Raw genomic sequence first — 16683 nt, 5'->3', positions numbered from 1 at the left:
ACTTCTCCGTCGAAGACCTCCCCCTCGACCGGCGCTCTGGAGCTTGATGCCCAGGGAAGATTGATGAAGACGTCGTCGCCGGCCTTCAAATAAACGCCCGGCTGGGGCTCCTTGGAACTTGGCGCTGCGGCTTCGGCGGATGGGTCGGCGGTAGGCGTAGCGCCTGGCGCTCCTGCGGCCTCAGGGCCATCAGTACGATCGCCAGATTCCTCGCCAGTTGCTGCGGCGTCAGCCTTGGCGGCCTCTGCGCCGGTGGCGTCTCCAGCACCGGCTGCTTCATCGGCGGCGACCTCTGTCTCCATCTGCTCCACAGCGGATGGATCTGACAGCCGGAAAAGGGGAGAAGAGTCAAACAGAATCCAGCAGAAACCCATAAAGATCAAGAAAAGAAGGATCCAAGAGAATTTTGAAGCAAGGGGAGTACCTGCACCAGGCTCTGCGGTTGTGGTCTCCGTCATCGGGGGGCCGCTGGCGCTGTCCCTCGCCGGAGAACCCTCCCTTGCCGGAGACTTCTCCCTCACCGGGAAGCCTTCCCTTGCCGGAGAATTCTCCCTTGTCGGGGGATTCTCCCTTGGCTCTTGGTGGGGCTGGTCGGCTCCTACACAAGTCAACAAGCAAATATCAGCAAAGACAAGTACCCATGCGCGCCTCGCCGCGGAAAATAATTCACACACTTACGCTGGGGGCTGCCATGGAGGAAAGTCGCCGGCTCCGGCAAGGTTGCCTCGGGCGCGCCACCTGTTGTCATAGTGGGCTCGTCCTCGATGATGATCACCGGGGCCTTAGCTCTCTTTGCCGCTCTCTGGGCCAGAGTCCTAAAGAGGAACAGATTCAGGGAAAAGCAAGTGAGAAACAAGACCAACAGCAAGAGTTGAAGAAATGCAAGTACAACAAGAGAAGCTTACTCTTCTTCTTCTTCCTCGTCGGAGCTTAACGCGGAGAAGTCGAAGCCTGGCGCGCACCCGGAGCGAGGAGGCAGAGGAGAAGCTTCCCTTGGCCGCTTGGCGGGAGCAGTGGCGGCGGTCTGAGACGACCCCGCTCCGGCTGTCGGCGCGGCGTGAGTAGCGGCAGGGACTGAAGCGGTGGTCCGGCTAGACTCCGCTCCAGTTGCCATCGTAGCATGAGGCGCTCCCGCGGCAACGGTGTTTGCCGTGGTTGAGCGTGTCACGCGGCGTGGCGACTGTTGGACCGCTTGCCGCTCCGCCACATCACCAACCTTGCGGAGACGCCTTCTTGCTGGGGATGGAGGCTCTGCTTCTGGTGGGCTGTCTGAAGACGAGGTGGAAGAAGAGTCGATTTGCAACGAGCCGCTTGCGTCCTTGGCGGGCTCGCTTGGCTTGGTGTCTTGCCCGGCAAGCCCCTTCTTGCCGGCAGGCTTCCCTCGCTCGGCACGGCTTGCCGCTTCTGCTGCATCGGCCTCCTCCACAGTGAACCCGAACTCGCCCGCGGCTGTGGCTGCCGCTGCCTCCTCCAGCCTAGTGGCGATGAGCGCCATCTCCGCATCCGTGGTGTCGCGGGTGAGGCCGTCCTTCTCGTCGAGGCGGATTGGCACTTCCACCAAGTCGTCGAAGAATTGCTGCACGACCTCGTCTGCAGGCTCCTGCCAAGTTGGCACAATCCCGTGCGAGTCGCACTCCGACATCATTGCACGGATGCGGTCGAGCGCGGAATTGTTGCACAAAGGCACGACGCCCCCGGCAACCTGAACACCTCGGGATGCTGGGGGTCATATTTGAACAGCTCCTGCAGCATCGCGTTGAGCTCTAGGACTGTGAAGTTGTAATTGAGGCCTGGCCGCAGCCTCATGATGTCTGCCGCGTTCTTGAACTCCCAAGTGGGCCTCCCCCGTTCCTGCAGGGGGGCGATGCGGCGGCGAAGGAAGTCTGCGCCAACAACGCCAACAGTAAGCCCGGCAAGCCTCAGGCGCAGGATCCTGGTGACGGCAATCTTCAGCCTGGCGTCCTCCGGAGCCATGTCACTCCAATCGCTGCCGCGTGCTACAGGGGTTCGGCATCGGACGGTGAATGGCTGCGGGCTCTCCTCGTCAATCCAGCACCAATCAGCTCTCCACTCCTCCCACTTGCCGCGGAATTCTCCCTCCAGATAGGTCTCTTTCTTGCCGGGCCTTGAGATCCAGGCAATCCCGCCGGATAGAGGCTCTCCTCTCTCTACTCGGGGTATGAAAAAGTGCCGGAAGAGGGCTACGTTGGGAAGAACTCCGACAAAGTTTTCGCAGAGGTGTGCGAAAACTGCCATTGTCAGGACGGCGTTGGGGGTGAAGTCAAGGAGATGGAATCCATAGGTGTTCATGATGTCGCAGAAGAAATCAGAGAAGGGCGGGTAGAGCCCGCAATAGAAGAACAATGCGAAGAAGGGGTACCCATTCGGAGCCTTCTTCCAAGCGGCGGCGGGGAGAACCTTTGTGCGCGGATGCACGCGCGTCTCCGCCGACCAAAACAGATAGTAGTTCTCCCTCACCTCCTTCGCGCCGAGCTTGGGAGGGAAAATAGACCGCTCCTTCCGCAGCGCCGCGAGCCGCTGCGCCTCGGTCGTCTTCACGGTCTTCCCCTTGTCGGCTTTTGGAGCCATGGCGGAAGTAGTGGAGGAGGTCGACGGCGTTGTTGGTGCTAGTGGCGATGGGGGGCGGAGCGCTGCTCTCTCTCTCTCAGCTTTGGGGAGGCAAGGGAGCGGCGGAGATTTCTGAGATTGGGAACGGTAATGGGCGAGTGGACCAACTGCCCATGTTTCCCCTGCTTATAAAGGGGGAGGGGGCGGACATTCCGCATTTCCGAATAAAGAAACCCCCACGACCTCTCCCACGACGCCGCATTCAACGCATGCCGTTCGAGGAGGGCGCGGTGGATACGGAGAGAGATACGGCGTAACCTAGGCCGCGCGTGCCCGTGCCCTGTTTTGGGCCTGGCCCAACAGCGCTTGGCACCATGTATGTGTTGGAAATATGCCCTAGAGGCAATAATAAATTAGTTATTATTATATTTCCTTGTTCATGATAATTGTTTATTATCCATGCTATAATTGTATTGACAGGAAACTCAGATACATGTGTGGATACATAGACAACACCATGTCCCTAGTGAGCCTCTAGTTGACTAGCTCGTTGATCAATAGATGGTTATGGTTTCCTAACCATGGAGATTGGATGTCGTTGATAACGGGATCACATCATTAGGAGAATGATGTGATGGACAAGACCCAATCCTAAGCATAGCACTAGATCGTGTAGTTCGTATGCTAAAGCTTTTCTAATGTCAAGTATCATTTCCTTAGACCATGAGATTGTGCAACTCCCAGATACCGTAGGAATGCTTTGGGTGTATCAAACGTCACAACGTAACTGGGTGACTATAAAGGTGCATTACAGGTATCTCCGAAAGTGTCTGTTGGGTTGGCACGAATCGAGACTGGGATTTGTCACTCCGCGTAAGCGGAGAGGTATCTCTGGGCCCACTCGGTAGGACATCATCATATGCGCAATGTGACCAAAGATTTGATCACGGGATGATGTGTTACGGAATGAGTAAAGAGACTTGCCGGTAACGAGATTGAACTAGGTATTGGATTCCGACGATCGAATCTCGGGCAAGTAACATACCGATAGACAAAGGGAATTGTATACGGGATTGATTAAGTCCTTGACATCGTCGTTCATCCGATGAGATCATCGTGGAACATGTGGGAGCCATCATGGGTATCCAGATCCCGCTGTTGGTTATTGACCGGAGAACGTCTCGGTCATGTTTGCATGTCTCCCGAACCCGTAGGGTCTACACACTTAAGGTTCGGTGACGCTAGGGTTGTAGAGATATTAGTATGCGGTAACCCGAATGTTGTTCGGAGTCCCGGATGAGATCCCGGACATCACGAGGAGTTCTGGAATGGTCCGGAGGTAAAGAATTATATATAGGAAGTGCTATTTCGGCCATCGGGACAAGTTTCGGGGTCACCAGTATTGTACCGGGACCACCGGAAGGGTCCCGGGGGTCCACCGGGTGGGGCCACCTGCCCCGGGGGGCCACATGGGCTGTAGGGGGTGTGCCTTGGCCTATATGGGCCAAGGGCACCAGCCCCAAGAGGCCCATGCGCCAAGAGAAGAGAAAAAGGGGAGAGTCCTAAAAGGGGAAGGCACCTCCGAGGTGCCTTGGGGAGGATGGACTCCTCCCCCCCCCTTGGCCGCACCCTTCCTTGGAGGAAGGGGCAAGGGCTGCGCCTCCCCCTCTCCCTTGACCCTATATATAGTGGGGAAAAGGAGGAGCAAACCCATCTAAGGCCTGGCGCCTCCCTTCCCCTGCCGTGACACATCTCCCTCCTCCCGCAGTGCTTCGCGAAGCCCTGTTGGAATCCCGCTACTTCAACCACGCCGTCGTGCTGCTGGATCTCCTCAACCTCTCCCTCTCTCCTTGCTGGATCAAGGCATGGGAGACGTCTTCGGGCTGTACGTGTGTTGAACGCGGAGGTGCCGTCCATTCTGCACTTGGTCATCGGTGATTTGAATCACGACGAGTACGACTCCATCAACCCCGTTCACTTGAACGCTTCCGCTTAGCGATCTACAAGGGTATGTAGATGCACTCTCCTTCCCCTCGTTGCTGGTTTCTCCATAGATAGATCTTGGTGACCCGTAGGAAAATTTTGAATTTCTGCTACGTTCCCCAACAGTGGTATCAGAGCTAGGTCTATTGCGTAGATTCTATGCACGAGTAGAACACAAAGTAGTTGTGGGCATTGATTTTGTTCAATATGCTTGCCGTTACTAGTCTTATCTTGATTCGACGGTATTGTGGGATGAAGCGGCCCGGACCAACCTTACACGTACTCTTACGTGAGACTGGTTCCACCGACAAACATGCACTAGTTGCATAAGGTGGCTGGCGGGTGTCTGTCTCTCCCACTTTAGTCGGATCGGATTCGATGAACAGGGTCCTTATGAAGGGTAAATAGCAATTGGCATATCACGTTGTGGTCTTTGCGTAGGTAAGAAACGTTCTTGCTAGAAACCCATAGCAGCCACGTAAAACATGCAAACAACAATTAGAGGACGTCTAACTTGTTTTTGTAGGGTATGCTATGTGATGTGATATGGCCAAAAGGATGTGATGAATGATATATGTAATGTATGAGATTGATCATGTTCTTGTAATAGATGATCATGGAGCCCCAAGATGAAGATCAAAGGAGCTATATGATATTGGCCATATCATGTCACTATTATTTGATTGCATGTGATGTTTATCATGTTTATACATCTTGTTTGCTTAGAACGACGGTATTAAATAAGATGATCCCTCATTAAAATTTCAAGAAGTGTTCTCCCCTAACTGTGCACCGTTGCTACAGTTCGTCGTTTCGAAGCACGCCGTGATGATCGGGTGTGATAGATCCTTACGTTCACATACAACGGGTGTTGACGAGCCTAGCATGTACAGACATGGCCTCGGAACACAGCAAAAACACTTAGGGTTAACTTGACGAGCCTAGCATGTACAGACATGGCCTCGGAACACAGAAGACCGAAAGGTCGAGCATGAGTCGTATAGAAGATACGATCAACATGAAGATGTTCACCGATGATGACTAGTCCGTCTCACGTGATGATCGGACACGGCCTAGTTGACTCGGATCATGTAATCACTTAGATGACTAGAGGGATGTCTATCTGAGTGGGAGTTCATAAGATGAACATAATTATCCTAAACATAGTCAAAAGGTCTTCGCAAATTATGTCGTAGCTCGCGCTTCAGTTCTACTGTTTAGATATGTTCCTAGAGAAAATTTAGTTGAAAGTTGATAGTAGTAATTATGCGGACTAGGTCCGTAAACTGAGGATTGTCCTCATTGCTTCATAGAAGGCTTATGTCCTTAATGCACCGCTCAGTGTGCTGAACCTCGAACGTTGTCTGTGGATGTTGAGAACATCTGACATACACGTTTTGATAACTATGTGATAGTTCAGTTAAGCGGTTTAGAGTTGAGGCACCAAAGACGTTTTTTGAAACGTCACGAAACATATGAGATGTTTTGAGGGCTGAAATTGGGATTTCAGGCTCGTGCCCACGTCAAGAGGTATAAGACCTCCGACGATTTTCTTAGCCTACAAACTAAGGAGAAAAGCTCAATTGTTGAGCTTGTGCTCAGATTGTCTGAGTACAACAATCATTTGAATCAAGTGGGAGTTGATCTTCCAGATAAGATAGTGATGTTTCTCCGAAGTCATTACCACCAAGCTGCTAGAGCTTCGTGATGAACTATAATGTATCAGGGACATATATGATGATCCTTGAGATATTCGCGATGTTAGACACCGCGAAAGTAGAAATCAACAAGGAGCATCAATTGTTGATGGTTGGTGAAACCACTAGTTTCAAGAAGGGCAAGGGAACAAAGGGATACTTCATGAAACGGCAATTCAGCTGCTGCTCTAGTGAAGAAACCCAAGGTTGAACCCAAACCCGAGACTAAGTGCTTCTGTAATAAGGGGAACAACCACTGGAGCAGAATTACCCTAGATACTTGGTAGATTAGAAGGCTGGCAAGGTCGATAGAAGTATATTGGATATACATTATGTTAATGTGTACTTTACTAGTACTCCTAGTAGCACCAGGGTATTAGATACCGGTTCGGTTGCTAAGTGTTAGTAACTCAAAATAAAAGCTACGGAATAAACGGAGACTAGCTAAAGGTGAGATGACGATATGTGTTGGAAGTGTTTCCAAGCTTGATGTGATCAAGTATCGCACGCTCCCTCCACCATCGAGATTGGTGTTTGTGTTGAGCATAGACATGATTGGATTATGTCTATCGCAGTACGGTTATTCATTTAAGGAGAATAATGGTTACTCTGTTTATTTGAATAATACCTTCAATGGTCTTACGCCTAAAATGAATGGTTCATTGAATCTCGATCGTAGTGATACACATATTCATGCCAAAAAATATAAGATAGTAATGATAGTACCACCTACTTGTGGCACTGCCACGTAAGTCATATCGGTATAAAACGCATGAAGAAGCTCCATGTTGATGGATCTTTGGGCTCACTCGTTTTTGAAAAGTTTGGGACATGCGAACCATGTCTATTGGTATATATGCATGAAGAAACTCCATGCAAATGGACCGTTTTGTACTCGCTTGATTTTGAATCACTTGAGACATGCAAATCATACCACATGGGCAAGATGACTGAAAGCCTCGTTTTCAGTAAAATGGAACAAGAAAGTAACTTGTTGGAAGTAATACATTTTTGATGTGTGCAGTCCAATGAGTGCTGAGGCATGTAGTGGATATCGTTATGTTCTTACTTCACAGATGACTTGAGTAGATGTTGAGTATATTTACTTGATGAATCACGAGTCTGAATTATTGAAAGGTTCAAGTAATTTCAGTGTGAAGTTGGAAGATCGTCGTGATAAGAGGATAAAAATATTTATGATATGATCATAGAGATGAATATCTGAATTACGAGTTTGGCACAGAATTAAGACATTGTGGAAATTGTTTCACAACTGATACAGCCTGGAACACCATAGTGTGATGGTGTGTCCGAACATCATAACTGCACCCTATTGGATATGATGCATACCATGATGTCTCTTATCAAATTACCACAATAGTTTATGGGTTAGGCATTAGAGACAACCACATTCACTTTAAAAGGGGCACCACGTAATTCCGATGATATGACACTGTATGAACTATGGTTTAGAGAAACCTGAGCTGTCATTTCTTAAAAGTTTGGGACTGCGACGCTTATGTGAAAAAGTTTCAGGCTGATAAGCTCGAACCTAAAGCGGATAAATGCATCTTCATAGGACACCCGAAACAGTTGGGTATACCTCCTGTCTCAGATTCGAAAGCAATAAGGGATTGTTTCTAGAATCAGGTCCTTTCTCGAGGAAAAGTTTTCTCTCGAAAGAATTGAGTGGGAGGATGGTGGAGACTTGATGAGGTTATTGAACCGTCACTTCAACTAGTGTATAGCAGGGCACAAAGAGTTGTTCCTGTGGCACCTACACCAATTGAAGTGGAAGCTTATGATATTGATCATGAGACTTCGGATCAAGTCACTCCCAAACCTCGTGGGATGACAAGGATGCGTACTACTTCAGAGTGGTACGTAATCCTGTCTTGGAAGTCATGTTGCTAGACAACAATGAACCTACGAGCTGTGGAGAAGCAATGGTGGGCCTGGATTCCGATAAATGGCTTGAGGCCATATAATCCGAGAGAGGATCCATGTATGAAAACAAAGTGTAGACTTTGGAAGAACTACTTGATGGTCGTAAGGCTGTTGAGTGTAGATGGATTTTAAAAGGAAGACGGACAATGATGGTAAATGTCACCATTAAGAAAGCTCGACTTGTCGTTAAGATGTTTTCTGACAAGTTCAAGGAGTTGACTACGGTGAGATTTTCTCCCTCGTAGCGATGCTAAGAGTCTGTTGGAATTATATTAGCGATTACTGCATTATTTATGAAATCTTGCAGATAGGATGTCAAAACATTGTTTCCTCGACGATTTTCTTGAGGAAAGGTTGTATGTGATAAAACCGAAAGGTTTTGTCAATCCTGAAAAGATGCTAATAAGGATGCAAAGCTCCAGCAATCCTTCTGAGGACTGGAGTGAGCATCTCGGAGTTGGAATGTACACTTTGATGAGATGATCAAAGATTTTAGGTGTATACAAAGTTTATGAGAAACTGGTATTTCCAAAGAAGTGAGTGGGAGCACTATAGAATTTCTGATTAGTATATGTTGTTGACATATTGTTGATCAGAAATGACATAGAATTTCTGGAAAGCATATAGGGTTATTAGGAAAGTGTTTTTCAATGGAAAGCCTGGATTAAGCTACTTGAACATTGAGCATCAAGACCTATAAGGATAGATCAAAACGCTTAATAGTACTTTCAAATGAGCACATACCTTGACATGATCTTGAAGGTGTTCAAGATGGATCAGTCAAAGAAGGAGTTCTTGCCTGAGTTGTAAGGTATGAAGTTAAGACTTAAAGCTCGACCATGGCAGAATAGAGATAAAGGACGAAGGTCGTCCCCTATGCTTAAGACATAGGCTCTACAGTATGCTATGCTGTGTGCCGCACCTGAAGTGTGCCTTGCCATGAGTCAGTCAAGGGGTACAAGAGTGATCCAAGAATGGATCACAAGACAGCGGTCAAAGTTATCCTTAGTAACTAGTGGACTAAGGAATTTTCTCGATTATGGAGGTGGTAAAAGAGTTCGTCGTAAAGGGTTACGTCGATGCAAGCTTAACACCTATCCGGATAGCTCTGAGTAGAGATGCCGGATACGTATAATGGAGCAACAATTTAGAATAGCTCCAAGTAGAACAGTTATTTGGATTAGCTCCAAATAGAACGTGGTAGCTACATCTAGTAGATGACATAAAGATTTGTAAAGCACACACGGATCTGAAAGGTTCAGACCCGTTGACTAAAACCTCTCTCACAAGCAACATGATCAAACCTAGAACTCATTGAGTGTTAATCACATAGTGATGTGAACTAGACTACTGACTCTAGTAAACTCTTGGGTGTTAGTCGCATGGCGATGTGACCTGTGAATGTTAATCACATGGCGATGTGAACTAGATTATTGACTCTAGTGCAAGTGGGAGACTGTTGGAAATATGCCCTAGAGGCAATAATAAATTAGTTATTATTATATTTCCTTGTTCATGATAATCGTTTATTATCCATGCTATAATTGTATTGACAGGAAACTCAGATACATGTGTGGATACATAGACAACACCATGTCCCTAGTGAGCCTCTAGTTGACTAGCTCGTTGATCAATAGATGGTTATGGTTTCCTAACCATGGACATTGGATGTCGTTGATAACGGGATCACATCATTAGGAGAATGATGTGATGGACAAGACCCAATCCTAAGCATAGCACTAGATCGTGTAGTTCGTATGCTAAAGCTTTTCTAATGTTAAGTATCATTTCCTTAGACCATGAGATTGTGCAACTCCCGGATACCGTAGGAATGCTTTGGGTGTATCAAACGTCAGAACGTAACTGGGTGACTATAAAGGTGCATTACAGGTATCTCCGAAAGTGTCTGTTGGGTTGGCACGAATCGAGACTGGGATTTGTCACTCCGCGTAAGCGGAGAGGTATCTCTGGGCCCACTCGATAGGACATCATCATATGCGCAATGTGACCAAAGAGTTGATCACGGGATGATGTGTTACGGAACGAGTAAAGAGACTTGCCGGTAACGAGATTGAACTAGGTATTGGATTCCGACGATCGAATCTCGGGCAAGTAACATACCGATAGACAAAGGGAATTGTATACGGGATTGATTAAGTCCTTGACATCGTGGTTCATCCGATGAGATCATCGTGGAACATGTGGGAGCCATCATGGGTATCCAGATCCCGCTGTTGGTTATTGACCGGAGAACGTCTCGGTCATGTCTGCATGTCTCCCGAACCCGTAGGGTCTACACACTTAAGGTTCGGTGACGCTAGGGTTGTAGAGATATTAGTATGCGGTAACCCGAATGTTTTTCAGAGTCCCGGATGAGATCCCGGACATCACGAGGAGTTCCGGAATGGTCCGGAGGTAAAGAATTATATATAGGAAGTGCTATTTCGGCCATCGGGACAAGTTTCGGGGTCACCGGTATTGTACCGGGACCACCGGAAGGGTCCCGGGGGTCCACCGGGTGGGGCCACCTGCCCCGGGGGGCCACATGGGCTGTAGGGGGTGTGCCTTGGCCTATATGGGCCAAGGGCACCAGCCCCAAGAGGCCCATGTGCCAAGAGAAGAGAAAAAGGGGAGAGTCCTAAAAGGGGAAGGCACCTCCGAGGTGCCTTGGGGAGGATGGACTCCTCCCCCCCCTTGGCCGCACCCTTCCTTGGAGGAAGGGGAAAGGGCTGCGCCTCCCCCTCTCCCTTGGCCCTATATATAGTGGGGAAAAGGAGGAGCAAACCAATCTAAGGCCTGGTGCCTCCCTTCCCCTCCCGTGACACATCTCCCTCCTCCCGCAGCGCTTCGCGAAGCCCTGTTGGAATCCCGCTACTTCCACCACACCGTCGTGCTGCTGGATCTCCTCAACCTCTCCCTCTCTCCTTGCTGGATCAAGGCATGGGAGACGTCTTCGGGCTGTACGTGTGTTGAACGCGGAGGTGCCGTCCGTTCTGCACTTGGTCATCGGTGATTTGAATCACGACGAGTACGACTCCATCAACCCCGTTCACTTGAACGCTTCCGCTTAGCGATCTACAAGGGTATGTAGATGCACTCTCCTTCCCCTCGTTGCTGGTTTCTGCATAGATAGATCTTGTTGACACGTAGGAAAATTTTGAATTTCGGCTACGTTCCCCAACAGTATGGCCCAGGCCCGGGGGCTCCTGTCGGTGTACTAGAGTAGGGGTACCCTAGTATCCCGAACTTGTGCATGGGCAGTCGCAGCATCCCGCGGCAAGGCTTGCCGGGTGACCACCAAGATCCTCCGTGGTTCCTTTGGAGCCATTCAAGAACAAAGTGTCCAAGTCAAGAAGACAAGACCCCGGCAAGAGGAGCTTGCCTGGAAGGCCACTCAAGGCATTTCAAGGAACTTGCCGCGGCGCACCACGCGTTCTGGCAAGACCCGGTGAGCGACAAGCTCCCGGACGCGGCAAGACAACGACCGCGGCAAGCCACCTCTCCGCGCCCGCGCTCCAGCACATCCACCAACGTGTCGCTCTGGGGCCCTTCTAGGCGTACGTGGCGGAAGGCTGTGCAGCTAGGGACGTGCGGTGGCAAGCGGCGCTGACAAGATCGCCATCGTGGCGAACGGTGGCGTCCCTGGCGGTCCCTTTTCGCACTGTTTAGGCGACACAGACGGGCATTTAAGAACCTTGTCCCCTGCCGTCAGGGTTAGGTATGATACACTGTAGCAGGTAGCTGTGCCTACCACAGCACCTTTCCATTTTTGCCCTTTACCTCCGTTGCCACCTGTCGGTAGCCCCTTGAGCATATAAAAGGAGGCCCGTGTGCAACGTAGAGGGGGGTTAGCCAGTTCGAACACTCACGCTCGGTCTTGCTGGCCGCTGGTGTGTACTGTAGCACTCCGCGCTCCCGAGCTAGAAATCAATACAAAACCATGAAGCAGGAGTAGGGTTTTACGCATCCGTGTGGCCCGAACCTGGGTAAATCGCTTGCGTGCTTCGCCTCGATTTGCTCTTTGCACGATCTCCGCCCCCGCCGAACCGAAAGGGACCCGGCCCGCCGGTCCCATAGGTGCCCGTGGATCAGCACCCCGGCATAAGTTGAACTTTCTGGTTAGATCTTTTATTTGAGTTTTACCTGTGCATTAGATGAGTACTTATTGTATGCTTGTTGTTTGTCTACGATAGAATACCCGGAGTGCGCCGCCTATTACTTCGAATCTCTAGGTTACGCGGATCATCAGCAAGGCAAGTAACACTTTGATCATACCTTTTCTACAACCCAGTTTTATTGCATTAGATCAATCCTCACACACTGCATGGTTAGGATCTAATTAAACTGTGGGATGGGAAGTAGATGAGGTAGTACCTATTACCTATTTATTATCAAACCTTTGGGAGTTACTTCTACGTTTGCTTATTATGCCATGCTATGCTAGTAGACGTGGATTGGGTGAGTGATACCATGACAGATGTGAGATTGTTAATTAATGGTTTATCTAAGGTGGCAACCTAACACACATCTAGGTGGATTGAGGCACCTGGGGTTTCCAGGACTTGCCTGTTTTCTTGGACCGCTACCCAGGCTCAAAGGGATCATGAGTTTATTCATACTAGAAACTTATGTGTGCAGCCACCAGCCATTATGGGCTCTGGCATAGTTGACTAAGTAGTGCGAACTCTTACAGTGGTAGACTAGCAGATGTAGGGGATGTAGGTGGTACGGTCTACCCGATCGTAAGGTGCTAGCGCTTCTGAAAGACTATGTCTCGGTCATCCGTTTCTCAAACACCCTGTATTGCGAGAAACCAAACAGAGGCGATCGAGTCTTGTGGGGAAAAGTGCGCAAACCTCTGCAGAGTGTAACAAACTAATCGTGGTTAGCCGTGTCCCCGGTTATGGACATCTTGAGTATCTAGTACCTGGATTTTCATGTGAATCTCAACATGTTACTCTAAATTAATTTTGATGGGTTTTAATGATGTTACTTAATTGGGATTGAGAATGCTGTCAACCATTCTCAATGTTTCACAACCACCATGATAGTAATCAATTCTATTCCTTTGAAGTAGGGAAAAATTGGCTTTACGCAAAAACAGTAACCATAGAGCTTTCCACCAGCCAAATATGCATATAGTATAGTTGTTGCATTCCATTACTCTCTATGTGTTACCTTGCCAGCATATTCCATGTGCTGACCCGTTTCGGGCTGCAACGTTAATGTTGCAGACTTTTCAGATGACGATTGAGGAATTTTAGGTCGTGGTTCTATACTCAGTGATGCCGTTGGAGTTGATGGTCTCACTTATCTTCCAAGCCTTCCGCTGTTATCGTTATTAGATGGCCTTAAGCCATATTTATTGTAATAAGTTCTCTTTTGAGACACTCTATGTAATAAGTGTGTGATTGCTACTCTGCTATAAATCCTCCGAGTACTGTGTGGTGTCAGCATTACTGATCCAGGGATGACACCGGAGCACAGAGATCAGACTGTTTGAGGTCTGGTCGCTACATATGATTGGTTATCTTTGCAAGTCTCTTCGAATTATCAGTTTGGTTTGGCCTACTAGATTGATCTTTCTTGCAATGGGAGAAGTGCTTAGCTTTGGGTCCAATCTTGCAGTGTCCTTTCCCAGTGACAGTAGGGGCAGCAAGGCACGTATTGTATTGTTGCCATCAAGGATAACAATATGGGGTTTTCATCATATTGCATGAGTTTATCCCTCTACATCATGTCATCTTGCTTAAGGCGTTACTCTGTTTTCATTAACTTAATACTCTAGATGCATGCTGGATAGCGGTCGATGAGTGGAGTAATAGTAGTAGATGCAGGCAGGAGTCGGTCTACTTGTCTCGGACGTGATGCCTATATACATGATCATACCTAGATATTCTCATAACTATGCTCAATTCTGTCAATTTCTCAATAGTAATTCGTTCACCCATTGTAGAATACTTATGCTCTCGAGAGAAGCCACTAGTGAAACCTATGGCCCCCGGGTCTACCTTCATCATATTAATCTTCCAATACTTAGTTATTTCCTTTGCTTTTTACTTTGCTTTTATTTTACTTTGCATCTTTATCATAGAAATACCAAAAATATTATCTTATCATATCTATCAGATCTCACTCTCGTAAGTAGGATTGGCAACCCCTTATCGCGTTGGTTGTGAGAATTTATTTGTTTTGTGCAGGTATGAGGGACTTGCACGTAGCCTCCTACTGGATTGATACCTTGGTTCTCAAAAACTGAGGGAAATACTTACGCTACTTTGCTCCATCATCCCTTCCTCTTCGGGGAAAAACCAACGCAATGCTCAAGAAGTAGCAGTACGGCACCTCCGCGTTCAGCACACGTTTAGCTCGATGACGTCCTCGCCTTCTTGATCCATCAAGAGGGGCGAAGTAGTAGATGAGTTCCGGCAGCACGACGGCGTGGTGACGGTGTTGGTGAAGAACAATCTCCGTAGGGCTTCGCCTAAGCACTACGAAAACTATGACGGAGGATAAACTAGAGGGGACGGGGTAGCCGGCACACGGCTTGGTGTTTCTTGATGTGTCCTGGGTGCGAGCCCTACCCCCCTATTTATATGTTGAGCCTTGGGGTCGAAACTTGCAGTAAAATCCTCCACAAAGTCGGTTTAACCCGAAAGGCAATAGTCCTTCTCGGACTCCAGGGCCAGGCCGAGGGCTCCCGGCGTCTGGACCCAGACGCCAGGGACCCTGGCGTCTGGCCCCTGGACTCCGCAAACTTCCTTTTGCGCTTTCCAAAAACCTTGTGGGCTTTTCCCCTTTGGCCCAAATAAAGTGTTCTCGTACCCAAACATTTTGGGAAACATCCGGAACCCCTTCCGGTGAATTCCGGAACCCTTCCGGAGACCAAACACTATTATCCCATATATCAAACTTTATCTCCGAACCATTCCGGAGTTCCTCGTCATGTCCGTGATCTTATCCGGAACTCCGAACAACATTCGGTAACCAACATACATAACTCATAAATACTATATCGTCAACGAACGTTAAGCGTGCGGACCCTACGGGTTCGAGAACTATGTAGACATGACCGACACTGTAACATCCCAAAATTTTAAATTTTGGAATGTTATAATAAATAGATAGATTTGACTGATTGTTTGATTGATTGTCTGAAATTGAGTGAATTCGAAACTTTTGAAAGTTAAATGAGAGGGAATAAAAGGACTTTCCCAAACTTTCATATTTGCTTTCTGATCTCCATGAATTCAAATGCTTTCCAAACATAAAACCCTTGAGCGAAGATGATATGACTTCTTCCAGTTAAATTAAATGAAAAGGGTTGTTGAAAATATTTGAATTTCATTTGAAAATATTTTCAATTCTGAAACTTTATGCAACTCAATGATTTTCACGAGAGAAGATAAAATGACTTCTTCAAATTATATGAAATATGAGTTGGGAGTTTCAAAGAATTAAATTCAAAGTTCTTTTGAATTTATTTTTAATTTGGAATGTTATACATTAGATCATCATGCATATCTTATTTTCTTGCATTTTGGTCGATCCTAGAAATTTCACGCAACTCAAGGACCTTCGGAGAGAGTTGGAGATTTCGTTATTTTCATATTTGAGAGTTTTCTCGAATTTGAAAAGAGGATCATTTGATTTATTTATTTCATCTTCAATTATTTTTCCGATATCAAAATATGAGAGAGGGAATAATATGACTTTCCCAAAATATAGGAAAAATGAAGATTTAATAAATAGATCGAATTTCGTTTTCCGGTGTTTGTTTGTTTTTTGGATAGGGAAAAATGCATGTTTTCAAAAAAATTGCATTTTAGGTCCGGAGAAAAGTTCATTTTGTTCGACTCATTTTTAGGAGTCGGGGAAAATTTACTTTAGATTTTTTGGAGCCCGTTTAGTTTTTCTTTTTCTTGTTTTTCTGCGCGCGAAATCAGTTAAAAAAAAGGGAGCCAGGCCAGCCGGGCCAAGGCCCAGCCAGCCGGCCGCCCCAGCCGCCCAGCCTCCCGTGCGCAGCGCCAGGCGCAGGAGCGCCAGGCCAGCCGCCGCCTCGCCTCTTGCTTCTAGGCCGGATCCTTTTAGGATTCTAGGCTAGTTTTTTTTCCTTTGTTCCGTTTTCCTTTTTCTTCTAGGACTCTTATTCCTATTCTTTTTCTTGTCCCCTACCCCAAGTTATCTCTCCCCTCACCTCTATAAATACCCCCACACCCCCCCTCTCCTCACACCAAAAACCCAAACCCCCTCTCCTCCCCAAGCCGCGCCCCACCCCGCGCCCCTCACCCGCCGCCGCCGCCCCTCACCCGCCGCCGCCGCCCCTCACCCACCGCCGCCGCCACCCTAGCACGCCGCCGTCGCCACCGTTCGCCCCGCCTCGCCGGAGGTAGGCCCGCACCTCTCTCTTTCTTCCCCGCGGTTCGGTTCTTTTAAAAGAAACCGTTCCGGTTTTCTTTTCCGGTTTTTCTCTCCGATTCTTCGTTTC

This window comes from Triticum urartu, chromosome 3A (assembly GCF_056163025.1).
Source record: "Triticum urartu cultivar PI428250 chromosome 3A, HENAU_Tu73, whole genome shotgun sequence".
In the NCBI taxonomy this organism is placed as follows: Eukaryota; Viridiplantae; Streptophyta; class Magnoliopsida; order Poales; family Poaceae; genus Triticum; species Triticum urartu.
The sequence above is the reverse complement of the archived record's forward strand: the minus strand, read 5'-3'. Positions refer to the sequence as shown.